The following is a 13135-nucleotide window of genomic DNA, read 5'->3' on the forward strand; positions in this document are numbered from 1 at the left end:
TCTGATGCCTCTATCCTGTTCCATTGGTCTATATCTCTGTTTTGGTACCAGTACCATGCTGTTTTGATTACTGTAGCCTTGTAGTATAGTTTGAAGTCCGGTAGTATAATGCCTCCCGCTGTGTTCTTTTTGCTTAGAATTGACTTGGCTATGTGGGCTCTCTTTTGGTTCCATATGAAGTTCATGGTTGTTTTTTCCAGTTCTGTGAAGAAAGTCAATGGTAGCTTGATGGGGATAACGTTGAATCTGTAAATTACTTTGGGCAGTATCCATTTTCACGATATTGATTCTTCCTAACCATGAACATGGAATGTTTCTCCATCTGTTTGTGTCCCTAGAGGGCAATTCTAATTGGAAGATGTCCAGCAGACCTAAATGGTTCTAGAGAGAGGGTCCCTCTGTCACTATGAAAAGGAAACCATTAGTTCCTTATGCCCCCTAGCTAGTCACCTTTATATTCTAATGGAAAAAGTAAAGTTTAGGGTCTCAGTACAATTCTACAATCCTTTGTTGAGCAATTACAAAATGTAGAAATCACTGGTTTTGCCTTCACCTCTCCCCCAAGCCAGGCAACCCACACTCTCTCCTCTGTTTCCCTCCAAATTGTACCCCCCATTCGATCAGCTTTTCCAGCTGCTGGTTAACCCCAGCTTTTGGGCTTGACCTCCTCTGAAGGCATTACTGGGTCCTCCTGTTTTCCTCCTACAACATCCAATGGAAGTACCAATACAGCCCAGATCACCACATGGTCCATGCTGAACCTCATGTAAAGGCAGGGGCAATGTGGATGGGAGAGAAGAAGCTTTAGTGGAAAGAAGAGAGTTAAAGTTGACTTTCCTAAATTTTCAGATTCCATTATAAGGATTCCACCCCCATAGTGGAGAGTGGTTTCTACGGTTGGAAAAATAGAAGGATGGAAACCATAGTATTGAAAAAAATGACTCATTATTTAATGGAAAAGCAACCTGGCCTTGATCTAAGCCATGCTGAAGGATGCTCTGCCTCAATGCAACCTTTCTGCTGTTCAGTCCATGCCCACTGATCATGAACCCAGAAGCCTCAAATTGCATATTTAAGCCTTTCTTTTTCATTTGCCCTTCCTTGATCTGAAACGCTTTGGTGATTACACAGTTTGAGACAGAACTCTGTCACCAGAAAGAATTGTGTTCTTTGTTCCATGGCTTCTCTTCATTGGATGTGTGTGTTGCCTTTATAAATCCTCAAGATTATTTAGCAACCTGAGACTGTGATCTGGGTGGGCAATCCATGTCACGTGCTTTATTACCATCAAACTCAAAGATGAGGGAAAAAGAACAGTCACAATCTGTCTGTTGAAACTGTTGCCTTCCCCTTGCCCAGAGCCAACACACAGCATCTCCACAGAAGAATCAGTCTGCCATGCTAAGACAAGCAGCCAACTGACAGCCAATGAGACAGGAATAATACAAAGTGAATGCAGGGGAATAGAAAATTCCAGGCAGCAGCTTCGCATGACTGGCAAAAGGAAACTATTGAAATAGCTGCAGAAGCTAGGAACTGATGAGACCCTGCAAAACTAGGGTGTGGGCCAGGCTGCTTAAGATCAACTGGACACAACATGGTACTGGATTTGACCTAGGTTTCACATAGGATCTCATTCTATGATCATTATTGTATTGAATCACACACCCCCCAGGGCCATAAAGATACAAGCCCCAAACCCTGCAGCATGACTCACTCTTGATATTCAAGTGTGTGCTCCCTTTATTGAGTGTGTACTTTTGCTTTGCTATAAATCTCAGTACTTTCACTATTTTCATACTAATCTTGAATTCCTTCTCACTATGGTGTCAAGAGCCTGGACATCAGCTGAGGTTGAGGTCTCACTGGCATTTGGGGACCATCAGTAGAATCAGAAGGCTCTTTTCCCAGTTGTATCAATGTAGTGATATGAAAAGACAACTTTCCTGCCCACATGCATTAGTAACCCACTAGGCCACTGAATATTCAGTGTCTAGGTTTCACGGAGGGTCCTGTGGTACATTCATGATTTGCAAAAGTAATTATAGATGGCAGATTTTTAAAGGAGTTGCCTTTGCCTCAGAAATACAATAAAGAAAATTCCATTTAAAAAGGATACACTGGGATATAGGGAGAAAGGGAAAAGCAAAGATATGGGTTTCTCCCATAACAGCCTTTCTTGTCCTCTTAAGGAAAACTGGAATGCTTGAGGGCCAGCTGCAGGAAAATTTATTCCAATTAAGCAAGTCTTTTTAAGCATCTTTATGCTTGTATTTGTGAGCAAAACCTTTGAATGGTGGTGTAATTCTCTGCCCATAGATGGTTTAATTAATAGCACCTAGCTTAATTCTAAGCTCATAGGTACTCAGCAAATAAGTAAATGGTTGACTCAAATGAATTCTATCACTTGGACTTAAAAGAACTCTCAGAGGAACTGAGGCTTAAAGAGGTGAAGTAACTGTCTCAAGGGCACATAGCTGGGAAGTTCTGGAATCCAGATTTCTATCCAAATGTGTTTAAGAAGTGCATGCTCTTTCTCCTGGCTGTGGAGATAGGACTAATAGGGTCATAACATCATAGTTAAGAGCACGGGCTCAGGGGAGGGTTGGGGGTGGCAGACTCCATGGATTTGAATTCCGGCTTCACAACTTAGTAGCCCAGTGACCTTGATCAGGAAACAACTTAATCTCTTTGTGCCTTAGTTTTAGCACATGTAAAATGGGGATAAGAAACGTATCTGCTTCAAAGCCTCATTTCAAGTATTAAAGGAGTTAACATATGTAAGGAACTAAAACAGTGCCTGATACCTTATACATAGTGAGCACTCAGTGCATCGTTTTAGCGATTTTACATGATTACTGAAGTCAGGGAACATATTTCATCCAGTAATAAAACATTTAATTTACATTATAAGTTTTAATTTACATTATAAGTTCCTATGTGCTGGATGTCTTGAAAATATAATGCACAATGAGAGAGTAGAGGACAGTGACTGAAAATCATCACAATCTTCTTTTGCACAAAAACTATGCGTTAGCATCATCTCCATCACCACCATCACTTCCATTATCTTCATCACCAACTTCCATTTCATAACATATTTGCTTTCCCTAAGGAGTGCCTCCTACTAACTCCAGAGCAAAAGTACTCCTGAGTATCTTTATGAGTTTGATATGTAGGTTTGGGACTGGAAATTTGAGGGGGTCTTGAGTTCCATGTCTCAGTTAATGCAATTCTTTCCAGAGTAGCCAATTAGTACACAGGAAGTCCAGCAATAAAGGCAAGTAAAAATGAGTAATCTCGAGAAACTTTCAGTTGCTTTGGGGAGGATAAAGATTTCTACAGGCCAAACCCAATTAAGGTTTGGGAAAACTCAATTTGGGACTTTAATAAAATCTGATCTCTGCTTTTATATATATGTGTGTGTGTGTGTGTGTGTGTGTGTGTGTGTGTGTATAATTAATATATATGAAATATATATATATATATATCCTTATTTAAAACCCAAAACAATCCTGTGGACCAGATAGCTTATGTATTATTTTTGAGAAAAACCTGAGTAACAAAAGGTTATACAGTTCGTCTAGCACCATTCTGATGAGGCTGACAATCTGTGTCCCAAGATCCTTTAATATTCTTGTCACCAAAACCAGAGACTTCCAAAATCAGAAGATGAAAGACAAGAGGTAGAATGCAAGGTGACTTTCAAGTGCTTGAATTTCCAAGTGATTATGGTTGGATATGTGATTGTAAGTCTATGCTGTTCTTTTTAATGACTTGATTGTGAAGCTGTAAAGACAGTTCCTGCCTCTGTTTGGTGGTCTCATTAGTTTGCCATTCTCCTCATTGTTGGCAATTTATTCCAGTTTTCCTTTCCTATCTTCACACCATTCATTTCAATGCAAGGAAAAGATTTCAGAAGCCACTGCATTGCTCCCGATAGTATTAAATCTTACACTTTATATTTAAGATATTTAATATCAAAGCTGCAAAACTGCCAAATGGATAAATTTTTCTTATTGATTATACATTTAATAATTTTATGAGAAACTTCATGTTTATTTCTGTTAAGAATGATCAGATTGAAGATAGCTTAAAGAAAAAACCAGCCCGAATTCCACCACTATGCAATACGGTCATGTAACAAACTTGCACATGTACCCCTGAATCCATAAAAATACAAAAGAAGACATTTTAAACACCTATTTCTTTGGTTGTGTTACAATAACAAAGTGAAACCTTATTTTTAAGTTGTTATTTCTTCTACATGCAAAAAATATTCATTGTGGTGCCTACTAATTTATTCTCATTCTATTCATTTTAATAATTGTTATCATATTTGGAACATGTGATTACATAAAATAATCATCTTTTTGCCCAGGACAAAGTAATGAAAGAATTAGAAGAAACTTATCCCCAAACTTATACACATTTGGAGTATTTCCATCTCGTGAACTTCAGATTTATTTTCACTGTGACCTCTTATTTTGAAATTGCTTCTCAGAGTCACCTCATTTGTGCCTATCTTCATGGTAAATTGTTTTTAGCATAGCAATATTCTCAGATCAATTGCCGGTGGTAGTAATGTTAGTATCAATCATCTACAAACACGTAATAGCTGGGAGACAAATGAGATACACCACCCCTTCTTCTTTTAGCCCAGCACAATTTGCTCTAATTTCCTGGGAAGTCTGAAAACACATCAGTTAGGCATTAAGAATTCTTTCAGCTCACCTGATCTGCAGAGGCAGAAAAGTTCAGCTCTGTGAATTTGGCCAGCACCATGGACAGAGCCACGATACTACTGTACCAGATGGTGGTTCTGAGTGCTGTCACCCAGAAGGGTCATGTAACTATTATCCTGCCTTCCTAAACCTTTACATTATTTTCCTTCAGTGAGCCCTCCTCCTCTTCCTCCTCCTCCTTCTTCTCCTCATCCTCCTTCTCCACCTTTTCCTTTTTTGTAATTTCCTAGCCCTTAGGATTTTCTGGTTGCTTACAATTTGAATTCTAGTTGTTTAGCCCTGAAGACTTTTCCCAAAATTGCAAATTGATTTCGCAATTTTTTCCATGACTCTTAACATGATTCTTTTTCGTATCATTTCTTTTGCCCCCAATATATGTCACATTTTTGCTGTTCTAAGTTGCATTCGTTTGCTTTTTTTAATGTTGGCTACTGTGTTCACCCAGCCAACCTCTCAGAAGGCTATTTGTTTTCCTTTCATTCATCAAAAATGCCATACTTAAATATGTCACAATTTGAATGTAAATGTATCCCACGTATAGCATGTGTCATCTTTTACATAGGTGATATGTCAGTCAGGATCTAGCATGACAGAGATGGTTTACACAGATGGAGTAATTGAGAAGACTTTATTGAGGGACTACTTACAAATGAATGGGAGAATCAAGCAAATGAAGCATGATGAAGCCCACAGGACTAGCAACAGACTGGAGTTGTTATCCTGTCAGGCCTAAAGATACAAGAGAATAGCGAGGTTAATAGAATCTGGAGAGGGCTTTCTGATGGGAGCTACAGCATTTGGGAAAGAAATGACGTTAATATGCAATGAGCCAGGAGAAAGGGGGCCTGGCTCAGGAAAATATAAACCCTGAGATGACTCTCCCACGCCACTCTCCAAGTTTTTAAACAGCACTTCCTGTTGGCTGAATCCAGTGGGAGGGCATAAAGCAATGAATCTCATTGACATGGTCCATAAAAGCCAATCTCCAGGAACAGCACACAGAGGAGAACCATGGAGAGGAGATCTGAAGGGAAAACAGAAATAACTAGACACATATAGTGTGCATTGTTGCATCTACAAAATAACGTTGAAAACTTGCAAAGGCATTAATAAATCCAGTTCCTATTGTAGAATCCAATTTATCTATATTGACCACTTGGTACTTATAACAAGTGACTGATCATCAGGGGTCTCTTGCTCAGACAGTTTGTCCTCTCCTAAGGATTAAAGCCAATTATTCATCATGGGGGTCCTCACTGAATGCCACTCACCACTCAATACATTAGACAAACATGAGTAGGTAATCACCGTTGTCTAACACTAGCATAGCTTAGAAAAGCCTTCAGGTGAATATATTCAGTCATACGTGAACAAGTAACATCATGTTCTACCAAAATCTTTTTCTCAATTTATTTGATGATTTATAACAGCTTTCAAACTTCCCCTTGATTGAGGTTGAACATAACCCTTAAAATCTGAAAACAGCCACAGTGCTGTGGTTTTTGACGAATCACCTCAGCTAAAAGTCGCAAGCTCATGCTTCTTATTTATTCATCTGTTCTTGCCAAGGAAACTTGCCAGCTCCTCCTGGTGCATGTCTCCTGGGAAAAATGAGAGGAGAAATAATAAGGGCACCTTGAAGAAACAATGTAATTATACATAAAGTACTGTAGGCAATGATAGAAGTTTAGATGATTTTGCCATCTCATGTGGAACTAAGAATAAGAGCCCTCCTTTCCCTGCCAGTGGAAAAAAAATATGAAGACATATTCTGGCCTAGAATATATCTTTTTAAATATTTATTTTTAATAACCATTTTAATCCTGGCATTTATATACAGCTACATGGTAAAATAACTAACTGGCTTCCCTCATGAGTGCTGAATCCATGGTTTGGCTATGTCACCCCCATACTCTAATAAGCTGGGTCAACCCGTCATCAACAAGTCATCAGATATAAATTAGTGACATGTTTATGTTATTGGCTATGAGTTAACATTGCTGTTGGGCCCAAACGAATGAAAAGTCCTTCTTAACATCTACAAATAAACAACAAATGCTTCAAATGGCACTCTCTCCACTGGCATTTAGAGGCAATGTTCGTATAGCACCATACCACTTACAACATTTCAGCTTTTTAGTCAGTAGCTTCCAATATACTTCTGCTTCATAAATTGTCCCTCACCCTAATGCATTGTTCATCTTTGATGAGCAGATATCGTAATAGACATCTGTTGTTTTTATCTGTCCAACATCCTTGCCCCTTTCTCTGGAAAAGAGCCCTTGTATTTTCCTCTGTCTAATTAAAATTTCTCCATTCTTAGTCTAGGCAATTTAGCTTAGTCTAACATCTCATGTCAGCTGCAGGAGAAGGCACAACACACAGGCTGGCCAGGTAGCTGATTTCAGTCCTTGAACTCAATTGGGAAAGAATTAGTTACATGCTACAAGCCAAATTAATGAACCACTATTCCAAAATTTCATAAACATTACTGGGGAAAGGAAACTTTCCTTTGGGTTAAGCCAACAAAGAGGGTAATGAGCCCTACAAGTGAAGATGGCAAAAACTCTGCATCCAGTCATACTTGAATCTGTAGCTACCTCTGGACCTTTGAAGGATGTGAAACCAGAAAATTTCTTCATTGCTAAAGCCAGTTAGAGTTGTAGTTCTATATCTTATAACCAAAAAAAAAAAAAAAAAAAAGAATTCTGATTAATGCAAGTGAGAAACTACCATCTGCAACGTGTGCAAAAATTTAAGGATAACATAACTAGGTTCTGTTACCTATTCTCAGGTCTAGGCTTCATACTTTTACATTATGGTTGAGTCTGAGCTAATACAATTTCGAAAAAGGTAAGCCTTACTTCTGTTGTCATCACATTGAACATTGCCATCTGTGTCAGATTCAGACCCCAGAAATGCTTACTTGGCCATTCTTTATTATTATTATTATTATTATTATTATTATTGCATTTGGGCTCTGGGGTACATGTGCACATCCTGCATCCTGTAGGATTGTTGCATAGGTACATATATGCTATGGTGGTTTGCTTTCTCCTATCCAAAAGCACACCTAATCCAATCATGTAAAACTCTAGTGGGAGAGTGGTTCACTTTTCCATGCACAAATGAGATTATTGAAAGTTTTTTTCTCTATAGCCGGGCGCAGTGGCTCACGCCTGTAATCCCAACACTTTGGGAGGCCAAGGTGGGTGGATCCCGAGGTCAAGAGATCAAGACCATCCTGGCCAACATGGTGAAACCCCGTCTCTACTAAAAATACAAAAATTATCTGGGCGTAGTGGCATGCACCTGAGTAGTCCCAGCTACTCAGGAGGCTAAGGCAGGAGAATTGCTTGAACCCAGGAGGAGGAGGTTGCAGTGAGCCAAGATTGCGCCACTGCACTCCAACCTGGCGACAGAGCGAGACTATGTCTCAAAAAAACAAAAAGTTTTTTTCTCAACATTTCAGAACACTCCCCATGTGTATTACAGATATTAATCTTTAAAGTAATCCTTTAAAATGGTTCTGAGTCAATTGTTTATACTAACTTATGAAAATATACTTTTATCAAAAATGTCTGTAGTGGTGGACCTTGCTTGGCATGTAGTGAAGATTACTGTTCGGCAAATATTCTCTTCCTTCATCCAAGCATGTTATTCTCGGCCATGATGGAACAGAAGCCTTGTTAAGTGTTTTTGCATGGCTTGGCTTGGATTTTTAAGCTCCAGTATTAAGCCATAAGAAGAGCATGTCTTGGGTAGGTAGCTGCTACCACTGCAGCCTGGGCTACAGAAAAAAGTACTTGTGGAACAGACAAAAACCAAACACAGGCTGGCACCAAGCTGAGCCAACCTGCAGCATGAAGTAAACTACTCAGCCAATCCCATTCTAGATCAGCCAAAACACAGAAAACTGTAAGGTAAGAATAAAACTCCTCGTAAGCTATTACAGCTAGGATGATTTTTTCCACAGCACTGCAGGGAAACTCTTCAACTGCTGTACTTTGTATAAATGCACTTCCATGCTTCATGTACTGGTGTATAGGTCATGCAGCCAGTATTCCTTAAGAGAAAGGAGAGGCACGAGAGAAGTGGATCCTTGATCTAAAATATTGTCATTGAATGTCAGCCCTTAACTTGATCTCAGACATAGTCTAAGCAAATAATCGCCACCCCAATTTATGTTGAGACCAAGAGGGGGAAATGACTTCCCTCAGGTCACATGACTAAAATATGACATCAAGCCAATGTCAAACAAAAGAATCTTTACTTCCAGCCTCATGATCTTCCCACAATGCCACTCTAACCTCTCTGGGGCATTTATAGATAAATTCATACTCTACTTTAACATTTCACTGTCCTTGCATTGAAAATGCTCGTTCCTCTAAGGACTAGCTTATAGCAAAATACAGAACATAAAAACTAATGATATTGGACATTTGCAAAGGTTTTCACTACCAGAGAAGGGAGGAAATGCCAATTTGTCTATTTTTTGTTATCAGTGGTGGGCAGAGTAGTTTTGGCCCAGACTGCTTCCATTTCCCTGAAAGTCTGTATCCTGAAAGTATGGGTTTATTTTGTTTTACATCTATGGCAATAATTATTTAGAGAATATACTTCTATTTTCATCTTTTTGAATGTTGTCTATTAAAGATATTAATTTTAGAAGAAAAATAACTATTGAGTACTAGGGTTAATGTCATGGTAATGAAATAATCTGTACAGCAAACTCCATGGCACTAGTTTACCTATACAGCAAACGTTCACATGTCTCCCTGAACCTGAAATAAAAGTTAAACATAAAATAAAATACTAAAATAATTGAAAAAAGAAACTCTACAGGAAGATGAACTGAGACCCTGTAGATTGCTTAAACCTGAAGTGGTATACTCGGATGATCTTAGGGCGAGAAAAGCCAAACACATGAGTCAAGAGGCTGGGTGAGGATTCTTGTGAACTGAGTATCTCAGGCCCTGGTACATGGCTTGGGGAGAACCACAGCAACTAACTCTAGCTAATTGTGACCAGGTTCCAAATCTTTGGTTATTCCAAAAGAAGTCACATCTCTGAATTTTTATATGAAATAATAAATGTTTAAAGGATCGTGACTATTTTTATTGACAGTGTGTTTCATATAAAACATACCTGTGAGCTGAATGTCACTGGTATGTAACTTCTGGCATAAATTAATGCACAGTGAATAGCACTGCAATAAACATGGATGTTCAGATGTCTCTTCACTGTACTGATTTCATTTTCTTTGCATATATATATATATATATATATATACCCAGTAATGAGATTGCTGGATTATTGGTATGTTCTATCTTTAATATTTTGAGGAACCTCCATACCGTTTTCCATAATGGCTGTACTAATTTACATTCTTACCAACAATACTATGAGTACTCTTTTCTCTACATCCTTGCCAGCAATTGTTACTTTTTGTCTTTTTTATATTTGCCATTCTAACTGGGGTAAGATGATATTTTATTATAGTTTTAATTCGTATTTCTGTGATGTTAGTGATGTTGAGTATTTTTCCATGTATCTGTTGGCCATATGTATGTCTTCTCTTGAGAAATGTCTGTTCAGGCCTTTTGCACATTTTTTAATTGGTTTATTTGAATTTTTGCTATTGAGTTTAGTTCATTATATATTCAGAATATTAACCCTCTGTCAGACACATAGTTTGAAAACATTTTCTCCTATTCTGTAGGTTGTTTCATCACTTTATTTATTGTTTCTTTTGCCATACAGAAACTTTTTAGTTCAGTGTAATTTCTTTTGTCTATTTTTGCTTTTGTTGCCTGTGCTTTTGAGTTTTTATTCAAAAAATTCTTGTCCACTCCAACTTCAAGATGCATTCAATCTGTATTTTCTTCTAGTAGCTTCATAGTTTCAGGTCTTGCATTTAAGTCTTTAATACATTTAGAGTTGATTTTTTTAGATGCTAAGAGGTTGGAAACTACTTTCATTCTTCTGCACACAAATATCCAGTTTTTCCAGAACAATTTATTGAAGAAACTCTCCTTTCTTCAATGTGCGTTCCTGGCACCTTTATCAGAAATAATTTGGCAGTAAAGGTGTGAATTTATTTCTGGGTTATGTATTCTGTTCCGTTGGTCTAAGTATCTGCTGTACATCCATCAACAGGTCAGTGAACAAGCAAATGGTTAGTGGTATCGGTCGCGCAATGATTCTAACCAACAATAAAAAGGAATGAAACATTGTTACACATTACAACATGGATAAATTTCAAAATGGCTGTGCTGAGTAAAAGAATCTAGACCAAAAACAAGCACACATTATGTTATTCCCTTTATATAACATTCAAGAAAAATGCAACCTCACCTCTAGTGGTATGAAGCAGAGCAGTGGCTGACTGAGGATGGGGAGTGTCGGAGGGAGGCATAGGAAAGTAGCATGAAAAATATTTTGGAGAAAATGGATATATTCATTGCCTTGACTTCAGGGATTATTTCACAGGTGCATACATATATCAAAACTAGTCAAATTGCAAAACTAGCCAAACTTCACAGTTTGTTATATGTTAGTTATACCTTAATAAAACTATTTTTAAAAATTAAAAAAGAAATTATTGCATAACGAATGTGTTATTACAAATTTAAAATAATCTAACTAGGTCCTATATTAATTATAATATATAAATTACAGGATTTTAAAAGAGGAAATAAATCTACAAACTAGGATTGAGTGACTAATTCTAGAAATATCTGTTTGTAATGGTGTACTTTTTGGTTCACTCCAGTATCATAAGACAACAAAGTAGATATTGTATAGTGAAATTCCCTAAAAATAGACAATGCCATGTTTTGCCAAAACATCTATGAAAGGATAAAGTATTTTCAAAAGAGTAGAAAATGTCTGAGAGCATAGCCATAAACTTATAACTGTTCCTCCAGCATGTTATGTAACATTATACATCAATTTATCTACTCGGGGTAGGTCATCCAAATTCATACTAAATAGTATATAATTACCCAGAGCATTCAGATCAAAGTAAGTACGTTCCTGGAATCTTATGTTTCATTATAATGGGCAGAGTTTATCTTATAAAATTACTGTACAACTTCGAATATGTTAACTTTTATTTTACACATAATTTCTTTATCCTTTTAAATTCTTGTTTATATTTGCTAACAAGCCATATAGTTTGTTCTCTCATATTATTTCTGAGTTATAGGGAGTTTGAGAAATTAAAAAAACTCGTTGTTAAAGATAATTTCCATAATTATTTAAAGAGTAAATTGAGAAAGATTTACTACGTTGTTTAAAAGACCATGAAAAAGGAAAGAGAAATAACACAAGGTAGAGAATTCATGAATAGGTAATCACTTTCTACAGACAATAAGCAATGTTCCAATAAACCCTGAGAAATAACTAATTAATTTTCCAAGTGAGCAAACATTGTTTTGTAGTCCCATAGACCTAAAAAGGAATCTAAAGATAGTGAATAGCAATGTGTTCCTAATTTTCAAAAGAAGATTAAAAGGGCCTTTGGTTCTCATTGTTCAGCCACTTCAAATTCTATCAAAATAATAGAACCTAAATTAGCACAAGAAGCAAATTTTCACTGTACTGAAAAATAAAGAAGGAAGAATTAGCTTTTGTTTATGAAGAGTTGATTGGTCTGAATAAATTTTATGACTTTTTGATGAAATTACAAAAGGAGTATAACCCAAAACACTGTAGATTCAATGCCTTGATGATAACAAACACTTGAAGTCATATGAATTCTCTCCACTATATTAATTTGAGATGGCTTAAATAATAAAAGTCAGCTGAGAATTTTCAACTAAAGGAAAAACAGAGACAGGTTATTTAAGGAAAAGATACCAGTTGGCAAAAGCTATAGGAATTGGAGGTAGGACCAACTGAATCACAGTGATTTAGACGTGGGTGTATACTGAGAAACTAAAATTTCCCAAATACCTGAATTTTTAGTTATAGCAAATGCGAGAGTATAGGTAAATACTAGAGAAAAATGAGGTGAGATCTTGGGAAATAAGGATTGTCTGGAGGGAAAAAAAAGACTTGATCAATGCTGAGTTCAAAATTGTGCAGAAATCTGTAAAGTGGTAACAATATTTCAGAAAGCCTACATATGGGCTAGAATGGAGGGAACAGACAGGACAGTGTCTTTAGGAAGAATCCACTGAAAGAGTTGTTAAGGTTTGGCTCTGTGTCCCCACCCGAATCTCATCTTGAATTGTACTTCCATAATTCCCAGGTGTGGTGGGAGGAACCCAGTGGAAGAAACTTGATGGGGGCAGTTTCCCCACACTGTTCTCATGACAATGAATAAGTCTCATAAGATCTGATCATTATTATAAGAGGGGGTTTTCCTGAACAGGCTCTCTTTA

The 13135-nt window shown here is 37.3% G+C and overlaps 1 long non-coding RNA gene across 1 annotated transcript in view; it reads right to left on the minus strand.

Annotated features, from left to right (window-relative positions):
- Positions 1-5224: 5224 nt before the first annotated feature.
- Positions 5225-13135, minus strand: part of LOC118154053 (uncharacterized) — a 107136-nt gene continuing 99225 nt past the window's right edge. Inside the window, exons 2-4 of the long non-coding RNA XR_004743980.3 lie at positions 7330-7419; positions 6260-6346; positions 5225-5769 (exon numbers count right to left, since the gene is read on the minus strand). This is a non-coding gene — a long non-coding RNA (uncharacterized LOC118154053). The remainder of the gene's footprint in view (positions 5770-6259; positions 6347-7329; positions 7420-13135) is intronic.

This window comes from Callithrix jacchus, chromosome 5, assembly GCF_049354715.1.
Source record: "Callithrix jacchus isolate 240 chromosome 5, calJac240_pri, whole genome shotgun sequence".
NCBI lineage: Eukaryota > Metazoa > Chordata > Mammalia > Primates > Cebidae > Callithrix > Callithrix jacchus.